General features: G+C 35.3%; 1 long non-coding RNA gene across 1 annotated transcript; it reads left to right on the forward strand.

Moving 5' to 3' along the window:
* Positions 1-3: 3 nt before the first annotated feature.
* Positions 4-11,295, forward strand: LOC108542439 (uncharacterized). The gene is made up of 3 exons (XR_001889277.1): positions 4-513; positions 5,826-5,856; positions 10,991-11,295. It is a non-coding gene; the product is annotated as an uncharacterized LOC108542439 (long non-coding RNA).
* The last annotated feature ends 3,472 nt before the right edge of the window (positions 11,296-14,767 follow it).

The raw sequence follows: 14,767 nt of genomic DNA on the forward strand, positions 1-14,767 counted from the left end.
CGAGGTCACAATGACCCTAGTACCACATAATCAACAGGTCTTTAAAGTAATTTCAACATCAGTGGCAATTTGTTGACTGGAAATACTAACTACATCTGATCAGTTCTTGCCTTAGATCTAGGCAAATGACAAAGTTCTATTCTGAAGTCTTTGAATGAATAGGATGGAATCACATCATATCTACATTATGGAATTCCTTTTGTGTTAGAAAATGTTGGACTGTCAAAAACAACTCATCAACACTAGTTGTTTGTAACACTACATTTACTATAAAATGTAAACTGGATTGTAACACTAGTGTTACAATCTAGTTGATTGTAAACAACTAATCAACATGTTCTTTCATGGCAACAAACCTCTGTGAAATGCCACTATCTGTAAAGCACAGTGACAGATTCTGCAAGTAAAGAAAAGATAAAGACACAGCATCTACCTTTTGGGGGCCTCAGGAGGAAGAAGGAATACTTCTAAGAGACTTTTTTTTAAAAAAGAGGTCAAACTGGCAAATACAAGGTATGGATATAATAGAATAATATAATATATGAGCCACTGTCATTATTTTTCAATCTCTAAAACTTGATATTACATAATGGCGGGTAAAAGAATATTGGACATGTAGCAAGAGGATTTAATTTGTGAAAGATTCATATCATCAGTATGTCCTTCCATAACCACAGGCTTTCCTGAAAGATTGTATAATAATTCTAGCCTCCCTTCAGGATTTTCTGGTTCTGCTTCTATTTTCTTCTTTATTATAATCACATTTCTTTTGGACCTTAAGATATCTTGTCTTCATCTATGTCACTTATTGGAGATAATCCAGTTATACATTTGTGTTTTTCATGCCCTTTAAACACAGTTTTAGAGCAGAATTTTTAGTGAAGGTCTCAAAGTGAGTTAAGTCATGTCAATGTCAAGTATTAACTGAACACTTCCAGCCATTTTCTAGGGGTATTCTCCAAAGTAACTTAAACCCTTTGTCTTGTGGGAAACATTAAAGGGAGAGTATTGTAATGGAAATAACACAAGATTTAGTTTGTCAGACTTTGGTTTGGATCTCAGCTTCACTGTGCGTAGTGAGCTGCTTGTGAGCAAGTTACTAAATTTTCTGAGTCTTAGTTTCTGCTTTTGTAAAATTGAGAATGGTAATATTGACCTGAGAGGTTCGTTGTGAGTATGAAATGTAATATTATATACAGAGCTTGGTTCATGTTAGGTGTTCCCATTTTAGTGAGTTTGTGTTTATTTGGTTTGGGTTTAGGATTGCTTAATGCCTCAATTAAGTGGTCAGATACAGAAAGGGTGATTTATATGAGGCTAATGAAACTTAAACTTTAGAGCCCTTTATTTTCACAGACCTCTTCCAAAGGCCCTGAACCTTATTTTGTATTCATAATTTTGTATTCTCTTTTGGAAAGAGAGATCTTTTGGAACACAGATCTCTCCAAATTATGTGTTTTAGGGGCCCACAAAACAAAGATCTGCTTCTGGTTAGATGGGATACATAGCTCTCCTAAGTATCCTCTACATCAAAACTTCTTTGGTAGTCTCTACACATACTTCTTTTTTTTTTTTTTTGAGACAGAGTATTGCTCTGTTAGTGCACTGGTACAGTCTCAGCTCACTTCTACCTCCACCTCCCGAGTTCAAGCAATTCTTGTGCCTCAGCCTCCCAAGTAGCTGGGATTACAGGTGTGCACCATCACACCCAGCTAATAATAATGTATTTTTAATAGATATGGGGTTTCACCTTCTTAGCCAGGCTGGTCTTGAACTCCTGACCTCAAATGATCCACCTACTTCGGCCTCCCAAAATGCTTGGATTATAGGTGTGAGCCACCATGCCTGGCCTACAAATACCTTTACAACATATATATGTCACTTGTAAGTTTTGTATGATACGTGGTGTAATATGATGTTAAATTAGGACAGCCATATCAAATCATACATAATTCACATTGGTTGCCCTGGGAATTTCCATGAAAAGTTTGGATTGAATGAGGGTGAGAAAACTCCTCGCAGTTAAAAAAAAGAAACTGGCTGGATGAATTATCATTAGTAGCATTAGTAGCATCTTTGACTGCATATGTGACAGGTGGCAGCAAATAGTAGAGGACAAAAATGGCATTGATCGCTAAAGTATTGCCTCTAAATTTCATGTTGTGACACTTGGTTGGCAGAACTATGATAGAATTTTGAAACATTTAATGGGCAGGTAGCATCCCAACTTACCTTCATTTCTGTTCTTGATTATGAATGATTATGAATGATTCAAAGAGGAAGAGCACTTTTTTTTTTTTTGAGACAGAGTTTTGTTCTTGTTGCCCAGGCTGGAGAGCAATGGTAAGATCTCGGCTCACTGCAACCTCTGCCTCCCAGTTTCAAGCGATTCTCCTGCCTCAGCCTCCCAAGTAGCTGGGGTTTCAGGCATGAGCCCCTATACCAGGCCAACACTTGCTATTTTGATGTGCTGTTTTCTATAACCAGTCAGCACCTTTTATTTCCTGACATTCCAAAGCCCATTTGTTAACTTGCAATATTAATTCCTAGGAGAATATTTGCCTTGTAATAATGTATATAGAGTTTGTAGTGAATAGCTTAGAAACCAATGAACAGTATTAGGGGATAATTGATGCGTGATAATGATCCCCTGGAACAGGGGGAAGGGCACATTAAAATGTAGATGACCATTAGATGTGGGAGGAAGGGAAATTGAATACAAATTTTTTCTGATGTAGGAAGTTAGGTCATCTCTTGATTGAGGAGCTATAGCAGGAAACCTCAGAAGAGTAATGACATGAGATTTGGAAGAGCACCTGAGCACTGGAAAAGGAAGCCAACCAGGCAAGAGTAAAAGGATTGCCAAGTAGTGCAAAGGGTCAAGGTGAATTTGGAAATTGCAGATTTGGCATGGCATGAATCAGCAATTACACAATTTTCTCCAGCAGTACTTGGCAAACTAGAAGCAATAGTAGAGAGAACCAGATGGTTGTTTGATTCTGAGCTGGGACTTGGCAGAATAGATAAGCAGAAGTTCAAGGGAGCACTGAGAGTACTGGTGAGAGTATCCATCAAAAGGTTGATCATAGTGTTCAAGCTGAGCAGGGAAGAAAAGGAAGGGGGTGGCTAAGAGAGGGAAAAACAGACCAGGGTCTGATATTGTGGCCTGTGGGGGTGAAAGAACAAAGGTTGCGGTCAAGTAATATAGTTCTTATGAAATAACTCATGGAAACTCATCACTGTTTAGGTAAGTTATAGGAACACTTCATAATTTTTTTCTGCAGTAAATTTTCTATCTGTTGATTCCCGTCACAGCATAATATTCACTGAAATTCATGTGGTCTCTTAAAATAGGCCTTATAACAAACTAGTCACAATGACCTCATCCAACATTATAGCATTTGACTTTAATATCTGTTGAGAAAACGTGTGGTTGCTCTACAATTAGAGAACTTGGAGCAATACCATTTTAGTGTTAGTTTTGCCAGTGGAAAATCAGATTAGTCTAATTAAGCCAGGTCTCCAAGAGTAGAGGCAATTATTTTCATATTAAACAAAATACAACAAAAAAGGAGATGCTTTCCTGTCCTCAGCTTTGTTTGTGGCAACAAAATTACGGAATTCCTCAGGGAGAAAACATGAGGACCGTCTGGTCCTGTCTGACACAGAGCCAGTTCAACCCTTCGGGGAATGATAAGAATTTCATTAAAATAAGGAGAGAAGGACTGGCAAAATCCTAACAGCAAGCCTTGTTGGCTCTTAAAGATCTCCCACATCTTTCTGTGCTGTTTGTTATGAACACCTTGTTGGCTCCTTCTCCTTAACTCTTGCTATAGCTATCTCAAGTCAGGCTATACCTACATTTAGATTAAATCCAGGGAGTTGAGAAGATTGAGATAAATGTTGGGACACTTTAATTTTCTGTAATATTATTGAAGTCTTTTGAAAGTAATTCATTCTCTCACTGTGTTCAGATACATTGCACAGTGGTCTTCAAACAGGTTTGTGAACTTTCCTCAAGACTTTTGAGAAATGTGGAAGCAAGAATAGTTTTTAGAAAAGCTTTTCTGAGATCCTCAATTTCCACAAATATTCTTTACTGAAGTGAATCTGCCTGAGAATGTCCCTTGGCCTCTTTTCCCACCTCCCATTTTCCAATCACGCTTCATCCACTTGTTAAAAGAATGGAATACCTTTCAACCATCTGGAATCTTACTTGGGGTTAGTTTAATGCCCTAGAGGCTTTTACACATCCCTTTTACACATCTAGAGCATTAAACTAATCATATTTCAAAATGTTGATGCTGGGGTTAAAGACAGTAAATGGCTATTAATGACTGGATTACAAATTATTTTGCAGGTTAGGTGATTTCCAATTCTTTGCTATTAACAAAATTGAAGGAAGACCTAATAAAATTGTCAGCTTCAACTTAATAAAATTAAATTTTGATGATAAATTGTCTATGATTTTGGGTTTATAATTCAGAAGAAGTTCAAAGATTTGAGTGACATTGCTATAACAAAACACTTTCCATTCCCATCTCCTTATTTATGCAAACACTCAGTGAGTATTATATGTAAAGCAAAGCATATGAACAAAATTGATGCTTAAGCTTGTCTTATTCTAGTAATAAATAATATTCACCAGTGAATACGTGAACTAACCAGGGGACAAACCAGCCTATCCATCAAATTAATAGAAGCACTTTCCAAAATTATTATAATTAAAATTAGTTATGAAATATATATAATATGTATGTTTTTGTTAATTGTATACTAATAACAATTATAATGCTAACTTAGTTCTGAAGAAATGTTAATACAGTCTTAATGTCACAAGAACTAAAACAACAAAATTTCAATGTACTTATTTTGCAGAGAACCATGATGGGATGTTAAAAAAGACTTTAAAGCTTAAAATACATTACATTAGAATAAATTTCTGTGGGGAGAGTGTAATGGAAACATAAGTTCAAGGAGAAAATGTAAAATTTTTGACTATTGTAGAAGACTTTTTCATATATTTACATTTCATTGAGTATGAGTATTTAAGACTCATTGGATACATTTTAAGGTGATAGATAAGACTTATTTGAAAATATCAATATTACAATAAACCAGAAATTATATGTTTTGCAACTGTATAAAATTAGAATAAAAAATTGAGATGGCAACTTAAATGTGACACCGTACTTAGTTTTTCAAAATTATTTTATAACACACAAACAAAAAAAGTCTGAAGACCACTGCTCTGGGACAGAGGTTTTGTCTCTGATGGGATTTAAGAATCACGTGGGAAGCCTAGAAAAGCTGCATCTCTTCTGGGTTATCCCCCAGAGATTCCTACTCTGTAGCTATGGAGAATGTGAGGTTTTAACAAGCATTCCCTAATCCCAGCTGGTTCTGATACAGGATCTGTGGAGCTATGACTGAGAATTACTGCTTCAAGGTTTCTTCTCTGATCACAGTGTATCAGCAAAAAACTGCTTACTTGAATTGTTTTTATTTTTATTTTTTGAGTGGGAGTGGGGGCATCTGTAGAACTTACCTCCTCTGAGTCACATTTTGTGTCACACCTTTACTTTTCATTTGGGATACCCTGAGTAAGTTTTATGAAGTCATTCCTGCATTTGTAAAGAAAATTATTTAAGATGTCTTTCCATGACCAGCTCTCCCCAGCTGCCACTAGTGTCCACATATCATAAATTTCTTTCAGAATTAGATACTAAAGAAAATGTTGCTTCTTTGGGAAAATATTGGCATGTGTTTTTCCTTAGGGACAAATCAGTAAACTGGTTTTGTTTTTATTTTCTTTTGGTATGCAGGGGATCTCAGAGCAACTTTGTGACCGGACATGTGAGTTCCAACCCATTTATGACTTTCTAATCTAATTAATATTTTTCTTGCGCCTGATTTTTTAATCAGTTTTTTCTTATTTTCATAAACCTCCTCAATCCTTTGTAGAGAAGTATAAATAAGTAAACAAATGAGCAGAAATAATTCTCTGTATATATTTTTAAGACGTATGGAATACAATAGATTGGAACGAAAAATATATTCTACTTTACGTGTGTGTGTGTGTGTGTGTAAAGAAAGTTTACTTTGCTTCTGGAAGTACAGTAGAGTAGATTTTTGAGATTTACTATTATATTTTGGGTGCACTCAGCTAATAAGGTATATTGGGGTTTTAGGTACACATCTGGGTAAGGGGATGTGGGACAGACTAGATAGGCTTGGGGAATAGCTGGATGCCCAGGCTTCAGTTCCATCAGGGAAGAGTAGCACATAGCAAATAAGAAAAGGAAGTAGAATCTATTAATGTAAAGCAATCCAAGTCAATAGGGCTTCCTAGCCCACAGAATTCCTTTTAAGAGAGGTCCAGATCCCATAGGCTGTTGGCCATGAAGTTGCCAATATTCCTTCAAATATTCCTTAAATCTTTTAAGAGCTTTTCAAAATAATTTTTGGTAGAGAGTAGAAGCTGAATCATTTACTTGTCCTACATTTTTCGAATCCTATTATGTGTTCTAGACCTGCCTAGCCCCAAGATTACAAAGTCAAATGAGACAAACAAGACATAATTCTTGCTCTTAGGACTTTTTAGGCTTAGATCAGAATCCTGTGAGGGCTGCTAGTCTTCTTTTGTAAATTAGAAAAAGATATCCCCTCTAGGCAAATCCCCTCTAAGCAAAAGTAGGCAATGATTTCCCCTCTAAGGCTCCTCCTGAGGGAGCTTAGAGGAGATATCTTCCTTCCTTGATGAAGGAAGCCCCCACTTCCTTCTTAGTGAGAGTGTCCTTATCAGGTAACCACTTGCACAGCCACATGCCTGCTAGATGCCTTAAATGAGAGAAGCTGGCGAAGTGGGAGTGCTAAGTGCAAGCACTGAGCCCATTGCAACAGGGACTGTGCAGTGCTAGAGGAGGGCAGAGGCCTTGTCTACAGTGAGATGTGGGGATGGGGAATCAGCTCCAGCTGAAAATGTAGAGATGTGATACTGACAGCTCCTGATGATTTTCAAGAGAAGCTGGAAATGTGAATTTTTTGTGACTTTTGACTTTTAAATATTGTGTAGAGTAAATACATGCTTGGAGGCTGCACCTGGCCTTCAGGCTGTCATTTTGGATACTCAAGTCAAGGTAAATCTATCAGTTTTTTCTGTGCTAAGTGTTTCTTTCTTTGCAATGAAATAATTATTTTTAAAGAAGGCATTTAAATCCAGATAATTCAAGGAGTGTTTTGCTTAAATTATATGAAATGCCAATTTGATCTTATTACCTAATTTGATAGATTTAGATTCAGTATGTCAGAGAGTGAATGACAGAAGTAACACTTTTCAAATAAAATGAGAAAACCCAAAAGAACAAATATTCTTGACACCTATGATTAGGCATTATAGGGGACATAGAAAAGTACTAAATAGATAAAATATAAAATTTGTAAAGGGCTGGGTTAGATAATACATCTCAAATTAGATAATCTAGTCATATTCCACAGCCAAAATAAAAAGTAGTCTCCATAGTCTAAACTGAGCAAAAATTCTCTCGTTCTGCATTAGCTATTCATACAGGCTCATCTGCCACCTCTACTGAAATGATTGAACAACCTAAAGTATGCCACTGGTATAATTTTCTTAATTTAACAATAACCATCTATAATATTAGGCACTACAAAATAAAAATGACCAAAGTATGTACCCTTGCCCCATATGCTGCTTCAATAATGACATTTGTCATATTAGGCCTTTTTTCTGTATAGCAGCATTTTTCCATTTTTTATTTGCAAATAAAAAAGATATATAAATAAATGATAATTAGGAAAATATAAAGAAGCAGAGTCTGAACAGGTACTGTATATTTTTTAAAGGCTGTGTAAGCCCTAGGTGACAACTCTGAGAATCTTCTGGCTTTATAAGCTAGTCTTTTTCCATGTAAAAAATTTTTATTCTGAGACTTTTTTAATATACCAAATCAGACTTCCTTTCCAATTTCAGTTTGGATGCACTATGGCAAACTTTCTGAATGTTATAAAATGAGATATCAAATGAAATACTATTTATGAGCCACAAAATCATTTTAAATAAATGAAATTTTATTACTTGAGTACACATGTATTACAAACTGGTCTATAACCCAAGCAGCATTTACTAAAATTAAATGAAGGCCATTACATTTAGTAATATATCATGACAATAAAGTCCTGAATTAGTATACTAACTCTAAATTTTTAAATTAAATCAGGACTAGTTACTTCTTTGTCCAAATGGTCAAAAAGCTTGCTCTAAGGTGTTCACATTAATTAAAATTTTTTGGAAGTTAAATTATGATATTGATTGACATTTTAAAATACAACTGTTCCAATTTCATAAAGAAGTTTTAAAAGGTTAAATGTCTTAATGACTATGCTGGGACTTCCTTTATAAATCCACTCTTGGGCGTGTGATTGATTATGACATGCCCAAGAGAGAGGTAAATACATTCTTTTGTCTTGCCTATTGAATAGACTCATAATTAACAAATTGGATTGGAGTTGGTAGTTGCAAGTATCAGCATTTTTCAGCTTGAAACTTTTTTTACATGTAGCCGACACTGTTATTTGCCTACATCAATGTTACTTCCTCTTTTGTCCATATGTCCAGTCCCAGGGTTAAAATCACAATTGATCTGAACCAGTTGTGGCAATTCACATCCTCTTTGCCAGTGACAGGTCTGACAGTGGACATGGGATTCAGTCCTGGCTAGTGAAACATGAGGGGAAGCCTTCTGGGGTTTCTGGGCAAATTTTTTCATTCTCTTTAATAAAAGGAGGAAAACAATGACAAGTAAAAAGTATATTTTCTCTACAATTTCTTTTCTACTTTGGATATGGTACTAAAAGGAGAGGAAGCTTGGAGCTACTCTAGCTGATTCGTAACAATGAGGTAGAAGGTCAAGATAATTATGAAGAAACTGACCAAATACCCTGAGATGGTGGAACTGCTGAAACAACCTTTGAACCACTAATTCCAGACTTCTTTTACACAGAAAAAAAAAATACATTCCTTTATTGTTTAAGCCACTGGTAGCTAGATTGTTTGTTACTTGCAGCTGAATGTATTTTTCCTGGAATACCATATAAATGCAAGTCCAGTATTGTGCCAGAGCCAGCTTATACTGGCTTGTGAGATGATTGTGCCTATCTATTTCCAATTCCACATTCAGTGACTTTAAATCATCTGTGGTGAATATCACACTCTGGAACTAAGCCAAAGATACATATCCAAGCTGTTTTCATCAGAGAGCTTGTTGTTAAAAACATTTATCAGCATCACACCACTAGGTGACTTACATTAACTTCTATAGATAATGTCATAGCAACTACTATGCTAGCTATCATCTTTTAAAGTGCATTTTTAATGGTAAATGGGTAATAAGTTATATCAAGATATTTTTAATTTGTGGAATTTTAGAACCAGAGGACACTTTAGTAAATTTAAAAACCAAAATTAAATACTGGGTGATTTTAAAACTAATCTAACATTATATAACTAGTGAATAGCAGAGTTGAGTCTAGAATTTGACTCTTTATTCCCATTTTGGTGATTTTTCCAATATACCATATAGTCATTATATTATTTATACAATAATAATAATAATTCTTTGAGTGCCAACATCTATCTTCAAATCAAAGTTGTAAGTTAGTGAGATACTAAATTTCCATATAAATGGACTAGCCTAGTTTTGGTGATGCATATAACATTTAATTATATATTGTAAGTTTTGGTCTATTCAGCAAAGATACAGACCTTGAGTAAGGCTGACATATGGAAACTTAGCATGAGATTACAAACTGCCAAGAACCTTCAATTATCATTACTCACAGTGCATCCCAATAAGTAACTGGATGATTAGAATTGAGCTTGGATTCCCCAAGTACACCAGAGATACTCATATAGAGGGGAAACTGCTGCCCACATCAATTTTCCAAAGGCTGAAGGACTGTCAGTTGAAGTCTGAGCTCCTCTGCTGAAGTGAAGATAGACAGACAATCTTGAAAGATAGAAACTGCATTGTGAGATGAAATTAGTTTTTAAAGGTTCTAGACTAGACTCTTAGGACAATGTGAGGCAAGATTCTGACAACTTTGGTTTGAAATAGCTAACCATATTTGCCAACAATGATCAGATATTAGAGACACTCAATACGAGTTAGAGTTCTCGTGGGAGTTTCACAATGATAGTGAGAATAAAAATTGGTCAATTTCTGGAACACAATCAGACAATGTATTGCATATCAGGAACCTTAAAAATAAAGATTTTGTAAAATTTTGTTATGTTGATTGTGGGATGATTTGTATAAGGGAGTTCATTATATTAGTCTCTATTTTGGAGAACAGTTAAATCTTTCACAAAATTTAAAGAAATATTGATAATATTTGGCTCAGGAATTCTAAGTTTTTTGTGATTCATTTTAACAAAAGAGTATAGATGAAAAGATTAGTGAACATTATAGAGTGGTGAAAATTGGAAACAATCTAAATTTCTAACAACAGGGAGATGGATGAATAAATTATGATATATCCATACAATGAAATGCAGTAGAGTCATTAAAATAATATTCAGAAGGCTACTTAATAAAAAGACAAAATAAAGTACGTCAAGTAAACAATACAGAACAGTATAGTCTGTATGTGTGTATATATGTGCATGTTTAGTAGATAAAGAAAATGCATTAAAATCGAAATGTTCTTCATGATTATATTATTCCTCTATTTCTGAGTTTTCCAAGTTTTTTATAATGAGCATATATAAGCTTTTTAAGTTAAAAATAACTATTTTCTTATTATAAAGTCAATACATGCTAATTTTAAAAGTAGAAAGTACAGGAAAAAAGGAAGAATGTATTTAAACACCTATATTTCAAAAAAATATATAAAATTAAAACACAGGAACAAAAATCCTTCAAGTCACTTGGAGGTAATTCTGACAATAAAGGGCATCTGTCTCCATCAGCACCGAAGTCTAGAAAGGAAAACCATGCTCCTAAAGTACATACTCTCTGAATAAAGAACAAAGTGGAGTGAATAACAATGATGTCAAGGAGGTGGGTGAGAAGAGAGATTCATTGACTGGATATTGGTCAGAGTATTGAAGGAATTGAGAAATGAGAGTGAATGTTTTCAGGAGCAGCTGCCATCTGTGTGAAGCCTACTGAGAGGGACAGTAATGGGAAAAGGACTTAAACAATTCTTGCTGTGTACAGAATGTACTCTTCTCTTTGGAGTTGTCGAGAAACGAAGTCAAAATATAAAGGTGAGAACCAGTTGTACTAATAAATACTCTGTGACTCCTCAGATTTGTGTCTTTGAGTATGAGAGTATACTGAGAGTGAGTTAAGTGAAGCTCAACCCAATTTACTTGAGTTATACCATGATCCCCAAACTTAATACCTTGGTTGTCCCATATATGTAGTTACGTGGCTCTAGAAATCTGACCAACTTTCTCACATGATCTGAAAAGCCCTAGTTAGAGCAGTGGTTGTCAACTTTTTTTTCCCTTTAGCAACATGTAGGACAGATGACACTGTCATATTGAACACATACCCATGGTACACTGAGGGTTCTGAGGGTTGAGACTTATCTCTAACTCCAGTGCTTTCTCTCCAAATTAAGAAAGCGAGTCTAATGAGTGTAGTGTTATCATAAAGAAACCCTTGACTATACTTTGATCTAGAAAAAACTTTGACTTAGAAAAAACTATTTTAAAATTTATGTGAAACCAAGAAAGAGCACATATAGCCAAGACAATGATAAACAAAAAGAACAAAGCTGGAGGCATCGCACTACCTGACTTCAAACTGTGCTACGAAGGTAGACCACATACTTGTAGCCATCAGATCTTCAACAAACCTGCTTGCTTTGAAGGGCAGATGGGGTCCTGGGTCAAAACTGAGTGAGTGTTCCAAGGTGAGTGGAATGATTTCCAAGGTGAGTGGAATTCCAAGGTGGGTGGAATGATTTGGGAAAGATGCTAATGCTTCTTTGTATTTGTAGTACCTAGTAGAGTTCTTGGCATTTGCAGATAATTAAATTTGTTTGTTAAAAGCATGTGCGATTATCTGAGGATATTAGGAGTGAGAATGCAAGCCAGGTGTTTTGCATGTTTTGCATGTTAAAGCAGTTTCTGGGGTTTATAATATGGTTTGATTATCCTGGCTGAATGAAAATGTAAGAGAAAATGTGATTCAGAATATAAATTACTCAGTTCTTTCTTATCCCTGGTGGCAAGGCATATCCCCCGAGTTTGCTGATTTGGAAAATCCTTAATTTTGCAAGGACTGAATTCCCTTGCTTGCTATTTATCAGCATTCTGCTGACAACTCTTGTTCCTTCTCTGTCCTTAGCCCCTTTTTTGTTTTTCTTGTTAAAAGATCTATTTAAAATATCAGTTCAGTAGCCCAACTATTTCAAAATCTCATTTCATCTCATTTGTCATTTATTACTGGGCCTATTTTCTCTTCAGTGTTTCTTATCCTCCAGATATATTTGAGGAAACTCTTTTAAATCCCTGGGACTATTGCGTCACTAGTTCCTTTTACTGAAAAAATATCAGACTCAAACTTTAATCGCTATATATTACCCCCACTTTTCAGTTTCAAGTATTTTTTTTTTCTTATAAATCTGGAACTTTGAAAAATTCCTAGTGAGTCCAGGCTGAATAAAACACACGGTTTGTGAAATTTATCAGATGAATTATAACGTATTACTATTTACCTCTAGGTTATTTGAGGATAGTCTGATCTTTTTTTAATCTAACAATTTTCCATACCTTCTATTATTAGAGTACACAAAGATGCAGGTTGTTTTGTAGATATTTCATATTTTCCCCTAATTTTGATTTGCTTTTGGTTTCTTAATTTTTAAAAATAGGCTTATCTGGATCCTGGTTTTAATAAATCTTGCCTTCTAAACATGTCTCTTGCTAGTGTTCAATTTCAAGGGCCATTCTCCTTTTGCTTTTCAATATTCATTAGGTGCTATTAAATAGCAGACCCAAGAAAAGAAAAAGAAGCATTTGCGTTCAGAAGAATAGTAGAAAGAACATTAGGTTCAGAGTCAGGAGTCCACTCTTAAGCTTTTTGCTTCACACTTTATTTTTTTGGATTCAGGCTTTGCCTATCCCTCTTTCCCCATCTAGAATCAATCATCTCTCTTCTCTTTTTATCTAATACTGAGAAAATGCATAGGAAATTTTGCAAAGCACTATGAATGCCTGTGAAAAAGGGCATTATGTAAATGTCCAGTATTATTATGCTGGAATTTTGCCATTACTCTGTATGCAAAAGGATAAGATTTAGAATAATATTAGCTCCTTTCAACCTCCAGTCCAAGGATGTTCAGTTACCAAATACTAGGAGAATTGTATTTTGATTCTTATTTGGTAGGCCACAGCAAAGCTCCAAGACACACTAGATTTATGCTATGATTTTTTAATGATGATTAGTGTCATTATTATGTTTACCCTCTTGGGAGAGGGATGGCAAGGGAGGGAATTGAGGGCAGGATGTTCTGTTTTTGCTTATTTTGCTTTGGTGAGGGAAAAGGCAATGCAAGAGAGGGTCCTGACTGAGGTCTAAATGGTCCAAATAGCTCAGTTTCTATGTGAAAGGGGGAAAAAGGTGGCAAAGATGTTGCATAATACAAATGAAATTTGTATAAATACTGACACTATTGTGAAGCCCCAAAATTTGAGACAGGTCTCAGTTAATTTAGAAAGTTAATTTTGTCAAAGTTGAGGACACGTGCTCGTGACACAGCCTCAGGAGGTCCTGACTTGCCCAAGGTGATCAGAGCACAGTTTGGTTTATACATTTTAGGGAGACATGATATGTCAGTCAACATATATAAAATAAACATTGGTTCAATCTGGAAAGGCAGGATAACTTGAAGCAGGCAGGTGGCTTCTGGGTCATAAGTAGAAAAGAGATAAATTGTTGTATTCTTTGGAGTTTCTGATTAGCCTCTTCAAAGGAGGCAATCAGATATGCATTTATCTCAGTGAGCAGAGGGGTGATTTTGAATAGAATGGGAGGCAGGATTGCTCTAAGCAGTCCCAGCTTGACTTTTCCCTTTAGCTTAGTGATTTTGGGGGCCCAAGATATTTTCCTTTCAAATTTCTCTCCCCGTTTTTTTGTAAAATCTTTTGGAGAAAGCATTTTAGAAGCAAATGAGCCCCTGGTCCCACATTTTGTCTGATCTCTCATGGCTAGGATGATTTGTTCCTAGACAGGTAAGTCCCAAGTTACTAGGAAAGTTTTGTTAGAAGGTTGTAAACTCTCATGTCCTATGAAGAGAAAATAGGGGGAGGAAGGGAGATAAACAGCAACCACAAAAAGAACAATTCTGGAAAATCTATATAGGCCACATTACTCTGAAATCCAAACATTGGCAGGCAAGCATGAAAGTGGTTTATGGATGTAAATAGATTGCCGTTATTTTCTTCTGAAGAGGGAAAACAATTGAAAACATTATTTTGAAAGCTTGTAGCCAAGAAAAATTAGAATTCAGTCCAAACTGTAGAAAATAATAAAATTGAAAAAGTTAGGCAAGACTGGAATCTAACAAGTGTATCTTAGTTTTGAAACATAAATTTTCTCTCTCCAGTTTCCCATTTTTACTAATGACAAATCATGATAGGACTGGTATGCTATATTTTACTTGGCCTAATTCTTTGCATACAGTACAGCAAGAATAAATATTTTTTTTTTTTTTTTTTTTTTTTTTTTTTTTT

The sequence above is a fragment of the Rhinopithecus bieti genome, unplaced genomic scaffold (assembly GCF_001698545.2).
Source record: "Rhinopithecus bieti isolate Rb0 unplaced genomic scaffold, ASM169854v2 scaffold_20892, whole genome shotgun sequence".
Taxonomy (NCBI): Eukaryota; Metazoa; Chordata; class Mammalia; order Primates; family Cercopithecidae; genus Rhinopithecus; species Rhinopithecus bieti.